We start from the raw sequence: 9,701 nt of genomic DNA on the forward strand, positions 1-9,701 counted from the left end.
CGCCTTCAATGAACCATCCTCTCTTTGCTCTTTTTCTAACTCATCCTCGATGAACTGCATGGCACCGATCCTTAAGGCAGTATTTTCCCTACTTTGACCAGAACTTCCTTTCCCGCCAATACAACTTTTGGGGCCTCGCCCTCGCCATTTTCGCAGGCGACCTCGTCATTGACTCTGCCAGGTTGTAATTTAGCAACGGGCTTTGATTTCTTCCAATTAATATCTAGATTTTATGGCTCACGGGCTTCTGGCATATTTCCAATTATGACATCGTACAATGGTGTGTCTATGCACTTCACCAGGGCAGTCCCAGTGAAATAAAGGGAAGCAATATAGACCTCTGCATCGGGAACTTCCAGACTGCTGCCATCAACAAGGAACACCGTAGATCTCGAGCTGGTGAGAGCTGAGTCAGGAAATCTCCGCACAACCACCGCATTACTTCCCGTGTATCGTAAAACACGTACGGGTAGGCCACGGAGGTCTACCTCTAGGACAGGCATATGCTGTGCGTCAGCAGGATTTTTCCGGACAAGACCGACCACACCACCTTATGCTAAGTTCTAAATATACATCTAAGACACCCCTGCGATTGTCGAAAGGCGGGAGCAACTTGTGTGGGCTAACCGCTGCTGAGGGCCCCGTGGCGGGCTCTCGAGAACCTCCACCAGCTTCTGCAAGCCTTAATCGGAGCAGCAATCTGTGCTAGTCAGCCTCTGCTTGGGCCTTGGTGTGTTCGCGTTCCGCTGCTCATGCCGCGCGTTTCTTCTCCTGGTCAGCGGCAACCCACGAACGCAGCACGGCATCTCTCAATCCCATCTTTTCGCCTAATTAAACCAAATCCTTTAGCGTTGCCATAGTTTCTTTTTAGGGACCCACAAAGGGGAAAAAAAATACACGGCTTCGTCCTGCCGCGGACGCCAAATTGACGCGAATTGTGTGACGCGTCCCCGACTGTTGAAGGGGTACGCTTTCGCGTGCAGGTTCGAAGAAGAAAACAAACCAATTAAACAAACCAAAACGAAGCCGTGTTTATACTTTAAAAGAAAGGAGCCAATAAAAAATCGAAAACATAAAGAAAAACACACACTAGACACGCGTACAACACTAAAAATAAAAAGATAGAGTTCACTGGATACAAAGCGTCCCAGGTGGAGCGGGAATGCCTTGCAGGCAGCAAGGACGCGGGTTGATGACTTGCGATGCGTCGCTGGCGTTGCGTCCAGGGAAGCGGTGCTAGAGAGCCAGGTGGTGAGCAGCGGAGTTGGACACGGGAGACGCTGATGAAGTCCGGTCAGCCGCTCCCAGGAATTGGGCAGCTGCAGCAGGAAAACCGTAGCCAGGGTCCGTCGACGGCGTCCGAAAACACCCTAGGCTTATGCAGCCCATCCAAGGAAGCCTCGGCAGCAGGGACCCTTAATCCATCGCTGCCGCCTCCAAACTCGAAAGGGATGCAGTAGGCCCGCGTCGGAGATCCAAGGGAAGTCTCTGGCAGCACGGACCCAACGTCCGACGGCTGCCACCTCCACACTTGAATGGGACATAGCAGGCTTACGTCGTTGACTCAAGGGAAGTCCCCGGCAGCATGGACCCAACGACCGACGGCTGCCACCTCCACGCTTGAATGACCAGACTTGCGCTGCGGTGTCTTCCTCTACACCTTGGTTTACTGATACGTCAGCTCTGGTGAGTGGGTGGGTGGGTACGTGGGTGGGTGGGTGGATAGATGGATAGGAGTACCCCTTTGAAACGCGGTGGTGGCACTTGCCACCATGCTCAGATTTTTTTTCATTATTTTTGTTCACCTGTGTTGTTAAGTTTCATCAATATTCGTAATCTTCTTTCGCTATGGTTTCCTACACTTCTAACCAATGTCACCTCTCTGCTTTTTAGCCACCAATCTTCCAATCACTTTTTGCTAACTACCACTGCAGATCTATTTACATGACCGTTGTTATCTTTAAGAATCCTCGGGCCTCAGGAAAAGTGACTGTGCCTGCATCGACATCCGGATGGATACCATCAGATTTGAGTATAAAGCGTTCAATTGTTTCTACAGGTCTACCATTCTACCACAAGCGGTACATGTGTCATCATCTTTGTTAAATTTGTTTTTGTCGCTGCGCGTTCTAAGACACCCTGACCTAGCTTTAAAGTGTAGGGCACTGCCTCTTGAGTTATCACAGAAAAATTCTTTAGGGCGTTAAAAAGCGCCGCCTAGCGGCAAAAATTACAACTAGATCTGAAACGAAACTTCGGTTCTTTGACTACAAGCTAGGCGCGCATCGTGGTTTCTTAAGAAACAAGTTAGGTTCCGAAATCAGAGCGTAAAATCATTGTTACCGTGCTAACGGTCCTCAATTGCGCGAGAACGGAAGAGATAACCGTTTAGGAGTCAAAATGCGTTTCTCTCCCAGACAACCTGCCCGTAGACTATAATAAGCACATATTTTGCCAAGATTTTGTTAATATAGATATCTGTGTTTACATTCGATTTTCTTTACTCGGCAGCAACACAAAATCTGTCTTCAAATATTGTGGCATTAAAATTACCATGGAACATTTTCAGACTACTACAATTGTTGACATAATCGTAGTCCACAATTATTTTTCTACAACTTTGTACGACTTCCACGATGGTTTAATAGTGTATGTTGTCATGTCTCTTTTACACTCGAAGGGCGCACTTTAGCTGGCTCTGGTGTGAGTCTTTGTAATGGTTGTTCACTGTTTTTGCAAATGACAGAAGTTCTCAAGGTGGTCTTTCAGCCCCTTTTCACAGTATACCCTTCTAGTTGCTTATGGTTGATGGTTTACGAGATTTAAGTTCTCAAAGCGACTCAGGCTATGAGGGCGCCGTAGTTAAGGGCTCCGAAAAGTTCGACCACTTGGGGTTCTTTAACGTGCACCGATGTCGCACAGTAAACCCGCCGCTACAATTTCGTCTCCATCGAAATTCGATCGCCGCGGCCGCGATCGAACCCGCGTCTTTCGGGTCAGCAGCCGAGCGCTATAACCACTGAGCCACCACGGCGGCCCCATACCGTGGAGGACGGTATGCTTGTTATATTGACTACCTTCTTACCCATTGCCGGGAGGAGAGGATGTACTTCTCGGTGGCTGGCTTCCGAAGGAAACGCTGCCCTCACTAGCTGGTGCGTCATCACCTCCGCTGCCGCCGCCGGACTCTTCATCTGTGTCGCCTTAAGAAACGGTACAGAAAGATTTTGCAGCACATACGACGCAGAGATTAAATTCTAAGCATAATAGACTAACATTAGACTTTGAAAAAGCAGTGAAAATATGCAAAAATGAATAAGAAAAACGATAAATGGATTTACAAGTGCGTATGAACAATATTTTTTGTCTCGTTCTAAGTTTTTTTTTGCCAGTATAGCGACAGATCATGTAGAAACTTTTTCCCACGAACTTTTTCCCGCGCAAAAATAGCATTAGACATCCCTTCCGCGCATGTACTCCTTCGCTTCACTTTAGCTTATACTGAACGAGTGGTCTGCAGTGGTGTAAAGTAGCACGCCGGGCTTGCGACTGAAAGGGTAACGGTTCAATTCCGGCTCCAGTACTGGTTTCTTTGGTAAACTATTCAAAACATGTGATAGTCATAGATTACAAAAAGTCCTCATACCACAAGTAACGCAGTGCTGTACCGGCGGATTAAACTGCAGGCACCGGTGTAATTAGACAGAGGTTGCTTTTACCGAGCTGCTGTAAGCCTAATTACTCACATAACGTTATTGGGGAGCCTCATATCTTTTGCCCAGGCCCTATCGCAAAGGGCCGCGTCGCCTCTCTACATATGCTTATTTTAATTGTCAACTGTCATTGCTGGCAGGCCCCCAAAAACCCCTAGGCAGGCGCTCTCCTGCCCACGATGGTAGATGCCCCGCCTGCTTTTTCGTAAAACAGACGGACGGACGGACGCCGAATCTTCTTGAAGAGAGGGACCATTAATGCGATCGCATTAGGATGTGTTAGGGCACTGCGTTTTCTTTAAAACGAAATATCATGGCCGCATCACTCCTTTATAACGAACCAGGATTCGGCATTAAACTCGCCCACGCAGTCGCAAGCGCGTTGGCTGAAGAGCGCTCCCCAGCTCCAGTGATCCCCACCAAGGAAGAAAACTTTGCCATTGAAACTGCAGTTACCCGACGGCCAAGCGTGCCCGACAGGCTGCCAGATCAATGCGTGCGTACCTGTGTACCGACTGTGCAAACCGCACTAAATGGTGGAACTAGCGCGATAAGCACAAGATGGTGCCGGCTTTGAGACTAGTACACACGGCCGGCAATCAACCAACGGTAGCAATTTTAAAACTTTCAATTCCAGTCTTTACAGGGGCTTTCTGGACCACCAGGGCCACATGGCGCGCGTCACTTTCCCTATCTAGAGTCACTGGGAAATTTTTAGACCATCGCATTCCTTTTCCGCGTGCCGCCAGCGCACGACTAGCAGAAGCGGGCCACGTGAATAGTCGCTGCCATACCTCTTCCAAGCGCGCGGGCGGAATACATGCCTTCTGCGGGAGTTCCTTTTTTCTGTCTGTTCGTGGACGCGCAAATCTGAGAAATTCGAAGGCTTCATGCCTGGCTGCTATGCATTTGGGTTCAGCAACAGTACTGAGTGAGGAAAAGCGCTTTTCTGCATTCCTGAAGGAAAAAATGACCGGCAACGGCGGTAAATAGGGCGGGAAAACTTTGTGCTGTCAAAGAACATCCGCTTGTGCGAGGTAAGCTTGTTGAATTTTGTTACACATTGTTTGTTTAGCCGCAAAATAAGAACCAGAAATACGCAACGTGCCCATAATTGAAACCGATGTTTACATATCAACGCAGTATGCCGCAAGCGCCCTGGAACAGGCCGCATATTTTCTGTTTGTGGTATTTTGCGAAACCCACATATTTCGAGAACTATGCAGCCAGCCGGTCGCAGATTCGTCCGTATTCAGTTAACAAAAATAAATTCAGTGTGCACGCACGTGTTTTCATGTGCGCGCGAGTGTGCGACCGCTCTCGGCTCTTTATTGAGAATTGAGAATATACTTGAAATTTGCCTGCGCCTTTTATGGATTCCAAGGTTCATCGGGGTTCAACGACGCGAAGTGACACATTTTAAAGATTATTTATTTTAGTTACCTGTTCCTGCAGTTCCTAGCTGACTTGCTAAAGAGTGGTCGATGCCGTTTTTCACAATAACTGGCCAACTAGATTTGTTCTGTGTTCGTGACTATGCATCCCTTGCAAACACTTGACTTCCTTTAAAAATTATAGACACCAGGTATTAGCGATGTTTTTTGCATTAATGCCTTCTAATTATATTTGTTCATGATAGCAGAAACATTTCTTGGCGAGTGATTTTGAGAAGGCCAGGATTGATGTCAAAAAGAAACTGAAATCGAGTGCAGTTCCAAGCATTTTTGCATTTCGAAAATCAAAGACTCCACGGAAGGCACCTTATCCAAGCCCCTACTGTTTACCGGCAGGCCACACGTCCTTTTTTTGCTCGGCCGGAAGCAGATTCTGGAATTATTCCTTGCTTCGGTGTTCTCCTTACCAGTTATGACCATGCAGTTGGGTCGGTCAACCTGGGCCGCAACTGTTTCGGTGGTGGATTGCATCCTGCCACCTCCCGTGCTGACAGCAGGTACAAACCATGCAGTTGAATTGTAATTATAGTGGGGCTATTGTAAACCTTTCTCTACGGAACAACGCTCTGGCCCTACGCCATTAAATTCAGTTGGCCCTCCAAGAACAGCCTTTCTAGTTTAATAACAGACCCAGAAGATTACTGCACACTTCCTACATCTCAGAAAGCTCGATGCTCACTGCAGCCAGGTTACCTTCAGTTAGAGACTGGGTATTATCGCCTGCATTTGGGCTCTGCTTCTCTCGTGTGAAATGGTTATCCGACTTTGAACCATGCGCAATAGCTAGTGCCAATGCGCTGTTTCGCCAAGCTAACGTTGCGCATTAAAATTGTCATCATCCCGATTATTATTACTTAGTCGGTTGTCACAATGCCGGCAGTTAAGCACCATACTATCAGCTCACGTTCGACCGATTTCGAAAGCAAGCAAGCAAAAAGTACTCACTCATGTCGAAAGTTTGCAAAGATGAAAGTACGAGCCCGGCGATCAGGACTAGGAGAATGGCACAGCAGATTCCCGCGAGGATCAAGAGGGTCGAGCGGTCATTCCTACTGAAAGTACGCGGAGAAATAACGTTGTACGTTGCAGAAGGGGATGTGTTTTGCATAACGTCTATCGATAGTCCCAGTACGCAAATTTAGTCCTGTTTTTTACGTGACGCAGAGCAGAAAACCGCATTAGCTGCTCAGCGAGGAAAACACTAGCGGGGACAGGTCAGCTGCACAGCAGTAGGCATCGAGGGAGGAGCGAGGGGGACTCTTTTCGCGTGGAACTGCCCGTAAAAAGCTGACGATTCGAAGGACAGCCTGTGCAATCATAGTAAAAGAAAAAGGCCCCAAGAAACACAAAGCGCGACATGCAATTTCCTTTGCAATCTTAAGGGCAGGGTTTACTGCCTCTAAGTTACTAATTAAAAAAATATGATACACGTCAGATCAATGGTACAACTCCGCCTGCTTTCTTCTCCACGCAACCAGAGAACCGTAATCTCGTTTCCTTGCTCTCTAATCTCCATTTGATATAGAAACGTTTGCATATTTTTGAAACAAAAAGAAATGTTGTCGCATGGTGAAAATTCAGTGGAAGGCGTTGGTGTGAGTGACCTCGCAATTTTTCTGGTGTTATCATGACCTTGTACTTGGACACCCACCAGAGTGCACGGTATAGTAACATTGGCCGAAAGTAGCATATGCTAGAGTATTTCTTTCTGGTGCCCAAAGAAACATTTGGGATAGGGTATTTCACACGCGCCTTGTTCAGACTTGTTTTTTGCTGTCCCTCTTGCACAAGCCTATTACTCTTCTCAGGTCCTTGGAGATGGCTGCGGACTGGCTGCCTTTTTAACCCATACTGCAAACATTCGTCAACACCTGAAGTTATACCCCAGCAGTAAAGGGTAAGTTAAAATATACAATAAATATTAGCACGGAGACCAGAGTAGTGGCACGCAGCTACGCTCATTTCAAGGGTGCACTAAGCACAGGAGTTTGAAAGGTGGAATATATTTGGGCTGCTTGACAAACTGAAGACGAAAGCCAGGACGTAATTGAGAGACGCTGCGCTGCTGAATGTTCAGAATATGCTTGGCCGCTTTCAGATAACAGGGATAGCTCATGGCATGCAAACGTCGCGCCCGAAGAGTCAGCTAGGGTATACGGCAGTGCAACCTAAATCCTAAAACTTCAACCCAAAACTAAGCCTAAGCATGCCTTTGACATTTGTCCCAAGCCTAAATCTTTTCGCGACTTCATGGACCACTTTCGCCGTTAATAAACGGCCGTTGATGCGGTGGCATGATTCTCTGCGGGCCAAAAAAATTGTTCAGCTAGAAGAAATGCAGAAGGGCAGTTTATCCCAGCGTTTTTGTTCTTGTTCTGCTCTTCAGTAAGCAAACGAAGCACTAAAAAAAAGAAACCTAGACAGAACGCCCTTTTAAAATGATTTGGTGATCATATTAGATTAGTTCACGTTTTATGGCATGACTTTCAAAGTACCTTGCAACATTTTAGGCTTTGAAATAATCCGCTGCACCACTAATCTTGTAATCATATTAAGAAGTTAAGAATCATATTGAGTTCGGCAGCGGCAGTGGCGAGCTACGGACGGGCGTTTTTGACAAGTCCCTGTGCTCTTTTCCCAGGTTTGTGTGGTTCGAGTCCTGCTGCCACAAGCTTTGAAAGCCCCTGGCTATGCTGTTTTGATGCTACATCGGGGGCCGGAACCTAACGACAGTGACCTGCTTTTCTTGGAAGCCCAGGAATCGGTGGCTTTCGGATCCTGCATCACAAACACTGCGCAGCGTTATCTTCGTCGACTGGCTACGCCCCCCTGTAACAGCAGTTCGGCAGCGGCAGTGGCGAGCTACGGACGGGCCTTTTTTACAAGTCCCTGTGCTCTTTTCCGAGGTTTGTGGTACTTTTTCCACACTTTTCTTCGCTGCGTATGCTCAAACCACTGCTGCTGCCAAGCTTGCTAGATTGTTTTGTTTTCTTTTTTTACTGTTGTTTCCTACGGAGTGTGCTACATTATAGCTTGCCATGAGTGACTCAGAAAAGGAAATTTGTTTGGCCCGCAATCTTGAGATTGAACCTGCTGATAATATTCTTAAATGTAAGCAGTGCGCATACCCATACCACGCAGAAAATTGTTCAGGGTTAACAGATGCGTCTGCGAAGACCAGAAGTGGGAACTGCCGCAAAAATTTTGTTTGTCCGACATGCAAAAAAGCGGCTTCCCGTAGTGGCGCGGCGAATACAAAAGACGCGTCTCAGGACTTCAATGTAGCTGCCGCGTTCGCTGAACTGAGTCGCAAGCTCGACGCCCTCTTGCCACTTAAAGAACAGGTCGACAACATTGAACACTCAATTCAAACTATGTCTGATCACTTTGATGATATCCTAAATCGTCTTGACAACCAGGATAAAGAGATTGTACAGATTAAGAAAAGGCTCGAACATGTAGAAAACGCCAATAATGGTGAAGAAATACGACAGCTGCATGGAAAACGAGCAGGAAAACGAATCTGGAGATACATGGCGTGCCGGTAACTGACCAGGAAAACATCCTCCAGAAAGTCAATGAGGTGACTAAACTAGTTGATTTAGCAGAGGTCGAGGAGAGCGATGTTGAGGCTTGTCATGGCTCCCATCTAAGCCAAGTAAAGTGCCTGCTATTTTAGTGCGGTTTGAAAGGCAAACACTCAAAGATGAGTGGATGAAAAAGCGAGCTTTGCTCCGAGAGAAGGACAGCAATCTGTACATCTGTGACAACCTGACACGCCGAGCAAAGCTTCTTCTCTCAACAACTAAAGAATGAGCCAAAAGCAATAGCTACCGATTTGTTTGGTATTCAAACGGCAAAGTCCTCATCCGCAAGAAGGAAGGCGACAACGTGCAGGTTGTTACCGATGCACGCGATCTAGCTAACTTTGTCAACTGATAATTTCCTGTTCAGTGCAATGCCATACCACAACTTCTATCATGGCTGCAAGCGTACGTTATCTGTTACCCAGTGCGATAAGCCACACGTTGCTCCCACAGTGGCTGTGTTCGTCTGTATTGAAATGCTTCCATCTCAATGTGCGATCTTTAAACAACAAACTAGATGAGTTTCAAATTTTACTCCAGAGTTTTGGCTTTTCGTTTGACTTTGTTATGATTTCAGAATCATGGCTGAATACGAATAACTTCCATTTGCCGTCATTTTCAACGTTTTCTATGAACCGTGATTGTCGTCGAGGTGGAGGAGTGTGTATTCTTGCTAACAACCGAATTGAGTGTTACATGGTGGAAGACCTATGTTATATGTCTTCAGATGTGGAAGTTGTTTCTGTAATAACCAATAATACTGTGTTTTCTGTGTTTTATAGACCACCGAGCGGTGACATTTCTTTGTTCTTTGAATACATCGAGTCCTTTCTTACTTTTATAAGCGAACATAATTATGAGTTAGTCATAAGCGGTGATTTTAACATAGCCATGTTATCCAACGAAGCAAATAGTGTCAACTTCGGTGTAATTCTGCGCAGCTTCGG

At 46.7% G+C, this 9,701-nt stretch overlaps 1 long non-coding RNA gene across 1 annotated transcript; it reads left to right on the plus strand.

Annotated features, from left to right (window-relative positions):
- Positions 1 to 1,256: 1,256 nt before the first annotated feature.
- Positions 1,257 to 8,166, plus strand: LOC149332890 (uncharacterized). The gene is made up of 3 exons (XR_016284910.1): positions 1,257 to 1,686; positions 6,976 to 7,064; positions 7,809 to 8,166. It is a non-coding gene; the product is annotated as an uncharacterized LOC149332890 (long non-coding RNA).
- The last annotated feature ends 1,535 nt before the right edge of the window (positions 8,167 to 9,701 follow it).

The sequence above is a fragment of the Amblyomma mixtum genome, chromosome 8, assembly GCF_055824585.1.
Source record: "Amblyomma mixtum isolate Tamu chromosome 8, ASM5582458v1, whole genome shotgun sequence".
Taxonomy (NCBI): domain Eukaryota; kingdom Metazoa; phylum Arthropoda; class Arachnida; order Ixodida; family Ixodidae; genus Amblyomma; species Amblyomma mixtum.